The sequence below is a fragment of the Lactuca virosa genome, chromosome 7 (assembly GCF_052849685.1).
Source record: "Lactuca virosa cultivar CGN04683 chromosome 7, Lactuca_virosa_CGN04683_v6, whole genome shotgun sequence".
Taxonomy (NCBI): Eukaryota; Viridiplantae; Streptophyta; class Magnoliopsida; order Asterales; family Asteraceae; genus Lactuca; species Lactuca virosa.
The window spans coordinates 70,742,423-70,748,666 of NC_136432.1; positions in this window are offsets into that span (position 1 = coordinate 70,742,423).

Consider the following 6,244-nt stretch of genomic DNA (forward strand, 5'->3'; position numbering starts at 1 on the left):
AGGGGGGGACCAGATGACGATTTTCACAAACTGGCAATTATAGCCCCTACAGTTTGATCACTTGACAATTATCGCCCCACAACGTTAGGTTTAACTCAAACTAAGTTTCTAAAATGAACCTTTAGGCCCCTTCTAATCCATTCTTCCTTCATCAAGGTCATTGTAAATATATTATTATTATTATTATTATTATTATTATTATTATTTAATCATTTACTTAATTATTTAATTATTTGACTAAAACATGGCTACAATCTCGCTAATACATTTATGAATTAAAAACCCTAATGATTCTCTAATTATATATATAAATACAATTATTCTAAAATTTATATCCTTCATAGAAATAAATAATGAAAACTGGATGTTACAATGAAGAAAAGGTCGAAAAATTTTCTTAGGAACAAGAAAGCAAAGAGAGAAAAAGTAGAAAGTAAGGAGGAAACGCCAGGAGGAACAGAGGCTTAAATGCCACTAAAGGGGCAGCGAACCGTTTTCATGATGAAACCTCCGAAAAGACGGCGATTTCGCTCTGCCAACTGCATAAGCTATCAGTAGCAGCCCGCCACGTGTCTGTGAGTAGACCAGAACAACTCTGCTACGTCATTAACGTAGAAGCCTACTGGTCTAAGGGACTCGTTAACGTTACCATGTACAGCTACGTTAAATCTAACATGAAGCATCAACGAGACGTTATCATGCCAGAACCTTGGCCAAGACCCGGTCTTGGCCTAAGTTCTCCAGCACCAGGGAAGCAGTTCGTTCCCTTTCATGAGGAGAAAATATTCCTCGTGATCTTCTTACTCACTCATGACCAATCAGGACGTACTAGGTGACGTCCAGAATTGACGTCACCAGACAGTTAGTTAGCGTGGGCATAATTCTCCCAGTTAGAGGAGGCCACGTCTCACACTCATTGGGCAGGGTCCTCACGATCCGTTAGTGAAAGGTATAAAATGATCTCTTCCATCTTAAGGAGGGGATCCATATTCTTCCTCACTAATTTTACCCTAAACACTCTCTCTCAGAAAACTAACTTGATCGTCGGAGTGACGCCCCGGGAGAACACTCGGACGTCCTTTAACGATTATCTTGTGTTGTGTTCTTAGGAAAACTTCGAGGTCCGATCCATCATCCAGTATCTCACCCCCTGAAGATCCTGTCGCAATAGTTAGTTTCACAAAAATAAAACTCAAAATTCTATTATTTTATGTAAAAGTGGGTTTTCTAACAAAAATAGTCATAACAAGTTTATGGCATCATTTTTGAGGGTTTTGACTAAAATATGTTATTTTAAACATATAAATTTAACCAGAGTTAAATATCCCAAAAAGGTAAAAATAAGTTTTACAAAGTTTTATTTCACTAGTTGCCGGTAAATATCGTTAAAAATGGGCAAAAACTAGAACAAAGGCTAAGTCATGCTAAATGTGCATATATTTTTCTCTAGATGTAAGCTATATGTTATAATCTTTTAAAGACATCTAAACATGTAACTTAAAAAATGCCAACTTTATTATAAAAATAAAGCTAGTTGACTTTTGCTTTTATAAAAAGCAAAGAGAGACAAAATTGTCTCTCATTTTTCCCACAAAACCTTACACTTCACCCTTACCCATGCACACCCTCATAACTCACCCTATCCACCCCACCTACCCTCTTTTCCCCCTCCCTTTATGATCTCGGCCTAAAGGCCTTTTCCCTTCATCATTTTTCTCCGTTTTGTTCTTCTTCTCCAAGAAAAGATCTCATTATCCCTAGAAAATCTCTTCCAAGTTGTTTCTTGAGTTTTTGGTAAGTATTTCCTTCATCTTTTAGTGATTCTTCCCACTTATAAACTAGTTTCAATCCATTTACACACATTATCATGTGTTACTATTCATAGGATCTTCAAATCTTCAAAGTGTTCTTCAAGTGTTCTTGAGTTGAAACTTTCCATCTACAACCTTTCATTCATAAAGAAAACACACATAACGTGAGTTCATACCCCATATTTTCGAGATTTTCATTTTTTAGGGGGGGGGGGGGGGATACAAGTAAAATTTGTGTAATAACACAAATTATTATGCATGCATCATCTCTATGTTGTGTATAAAGTATTGTTTGTATGAAATATGATTATTACTAGTTACTTGAAAATTTATGTGTGGTATGTTAGTTCGAAATGTAAAACTAAGAAAAACAAGTTTAAACATTACAATATGCTCTTGAGAAAAAGTTATAACCACAAAACTTTAAAAGCTAGAGTGTTTATGAACAAAATATGATTTTCTAGCAAAAATGGTTATAACCTAGTTATAACACCATTTTTGTGGAATATAATCCAAAATATGTTGTTTGGGACATGTGTCTTAAAACTAGTCAGAAATATGAAAGAGTTAGTGTTAACGTTATCATGTACGGCCACGTTAAATCTAACGAGAAGCATAAACGAGATGTTATCACGCTAGAACCTTGGCCAAGACCCGGTCTTGGCCTAAGTTCTCCTGCATTAGGGAGACATTTCATTCCCCTTCATGAGGATAAAATATTCCTCGTGATCTTCTTACTCACTCACGACCAATCAGGATGTGACAAAAAGCCTAGGTGACGTCCAGAACTGACGTCACCAGGCATATAGTTAGCGTGGGCATAATTCTCCCAGTTAGAGGAGGCCACGTCTCACACTCATTGGGCAGGGTCCCCACGATCCGTTAGTGACAGGTATAAAAGGATCTCTTCCATCTCAAGGAGGGGATCCATCTTCTTCCTCACTGATTTTACCCTAAACACTCTCTCTCAGAAAACTAACTTGATCGTCAGAGTGACGCCCTGGGAGAACACTCAGACGTCCTTTAACGATTCTCTTGTGTTGTGTTCTCAGGAAAACTTCAAGGTCTGATCCATCATCCAACATCTCACCCCCTGAAGATCCTGTCGCAAAATTTGGCGCCATCCAGACGTATCCTTAGAGTGATATAGCCAATAAACGACGTTGGTTCTCTGCAAAAGGGCAATTTAAACCCAACAGCATCTACGACTGCAGTAGACAGCCTGTTTCGAACACCGGTGACGGTAACCAACAACCATCACTACGAGTATAGAACACAGGTCCCAACTCATGTGCTAATGGCACAGATCCCGCCGACTACGGAGCCAGTACTCCAGAGCAGTTTCTGGCAACTGTCGTTGGATGGTTCACTGCCTCAGACAGTGATATCGCATCCCGATCTATTGCAGGAGCCTCCGTATGACGACATGAAGGTACTCACTATCTCTAAGTCTCGTAAGAGAAACACACCTCACCAAGCGGAAGACGAGATAGAGGTACTCTCGAGAAATCTACTCAATATTAGTTTCTCGAGCAGCGATCCCAGACCATTGAACTGGGATCCGCGAGACCCACTCCTCATATCTGGATTCATTCGTAACACGAAAATCCATCGGATATACATTGACAATGGTAGTTGCTCCGATATACTCTATGAGCATTGTTTCAGGCAACTACCAGATGCGTGGAAGGAGGGGCTACAGCCCCCAACCGGTGGGCCATTGGTAGGATTCACCGGACATAGTTTATGGCCATTGGGCACTATTCGGCTGCCCTTAACATTGGTTAGTGACGACGAGAGGGACCGAATCACACGAACAATCAAATTCTCTGTGATCCGGTATCCAGCAGAACACAATATTCTGCTCGGACGGTTGGCAATCTCCTTACTACACCTCGTACCATCGACGATCCATGTCATAGTTAAATTTAGCACACGCCAGGGATCAGCGACGACCCTCGCCACAAACACCAGGGCACAACATTGCCACCAGATCATAGCCGCTCCCGAGCTGGTGCGAGCACCAAAGAATTCGAATGTGGAATGTTCCACCGAACAACACCAAATAAACATGGAATATCCAAAACAACTCATGGGAATTGGCGCTCACTTATTAGACGAGACTCTTATGAACTCACCAACTTAAAAGAAAATATTGGATTTTCTGAAGGCATACTCTATCATTTTACAAGGACAAGTTACAGATTTTTCTCATACATAACTCTTATGAACTCACCAACTTAATTGTTGACACTTTTTAAAACTACTTGTATTCTCAGGAAATCAGTAAACAAGTAATCAAATGGTTTTGAGGATGGGGCGTTTCAACATCATGTTAAGTACTTTTGTCATATGTATTTGGTATTTGAAACAAACCAAGTTTGGATACAATGTAATCTCTTAATTATAAATTATGATGCTTATATGGCTTTGATCACTATTCTTCATTTGTTATGATACATTATATGAAAGCCATGCACCCCCAGACGTTTCCGCCATCCTGGTTGACATAACTAGTCCAAATAGTTGTTTATATACTTTAACATATAAACCCAACTACAAAATAAAAAAATGATAGATTTACAAATTATAATTGAAACCACTTGTCCAACCTGATTAAACATATCAGTTGAGTTCTAAAAAGTATAATGAGGGACTTTCTTTTCTTAAAACTGCTATTCTTCAATAACTAATCAAACTTATCTTTCAATTATGGAGGCAAAATGAAAATGAAACAACCCCATAACCAAAACAAAAGATAGGTATTCAACATAGGCATAGGGTAAGGACCGAAGGATATGTGGATAATGAAGGTAAGATGCATTATTTTGAAAAGAGACGGAGACGAAGGAGACCATTAACCTGCCCACGAAGATGAAGTTATTGTTAGAACCCCAGATAGCGATGACAATGTATCCTTTAGCTGTATCCATTAGCAAAATGACATAATTATCTATCCATCCTAAAATAATTGCAAATAATAATTCTTCTTGATGACAAAATTATAATAGACACATACTTTGCAACAATTTTTCATCCTCGGGGGAAACATATAGGATTTCATTCTTTAGATCACTAATCCACAGAGAAAATGAAGATTTTTAAGAGTTAATGGATTGGAAAAAATAGCTATTTATTTAGAAAACATTAAAGAAAGGAATATAATGTGCTATAGTACTTGTATATACCGAGATCAAGTAGGTCGAGAGGTATCACAAGAGTTGGCTCAACGTATAATTGAGGTTTGTGCACATTTTCCAATGAAGTGATGGCATATTTAACACTTCTACAAATATCAATTGTTAAGATATGCAATAAATTTCATAAAAAAGGTTAAGATTCTGAATGTATACTAATCATTGTCTCTCCTTAAATAAAAAAGCTAAGCTTTGACTTACTTGTTGAATATGGTAACTAATAGCGGAACCTTTAAAAAGAACAAAAATGCAAAGTATATTCAACATTATATCTATACAAGAAAAATAAAACACCCATTTGAACATATTGCCATAACATACGCACTTCAACTTGCAGAGAAGTGTTGTTGGCTTCTTTAATCGATTTTTATACTTTCACCATTCAAGAAAAGGTGTAGCCTTTCTTTCACCTTAGAATTTGCATAAGATCACATGAATTTTCAATAAAAAGGCGATTTGAAAAATCATTAAAAAAACAAATCCAAACTCGATTCAGTAAAATGTCATACCAAAACTGTACAAAAAGACTTTACCTAAACTTGAAATGATGGGGGTCGGAAAATAGGTTCCACTATTTTAGCTCTCCAATACCCCCTAAAGCTTCCTATCATTAAAGAAAATCCAGGAGAGATAAAAGAGAAGCCTCACTGGATAGAAGAGAGGGCGGACAAAGAGCAATCTTGCATTATGTTGAGCACTACTTGGGCAGACTAAGCAGTTCATCTTCGTCTTTGGAAAACCCTAAACTCAAAGACAAAAACTTGAAACTGAGAGGAGGCGACTATAAGATGTGTTCCAAAGATACATATGAACAATTCAAATTTGGAGATGATATTATTTCTCGATTTATTGGTATTTAATTGATGATACGAATTTTAAAGGCTTGAGGGAAAATTGGGTATTTCAATTTGAAAATGAGAATGCCTAAGGAGATGCCACGTGGCAACACAAAGTGTCTTTTATTAGAATAGAGGCAACTAAAAATTGTGAAAAAATGGATTGATTGTGCGAAAAGGAGGTTAATGAATGTATGGCAGAACATTACCATCTTGAAGTTATTAGAATTAGACAAGGTTTTATTGATTGCTGAAAACAATATATCCATTACAATTTTCGGACGTATGGACGAAAATATAGTTAGTTGTTAAGTAATATTAGATCTACGACACTATGAAAATGTATATACATCACTGTTCACGACATGTCTAGATAATCCTAGCCTTTTGCATATGATAA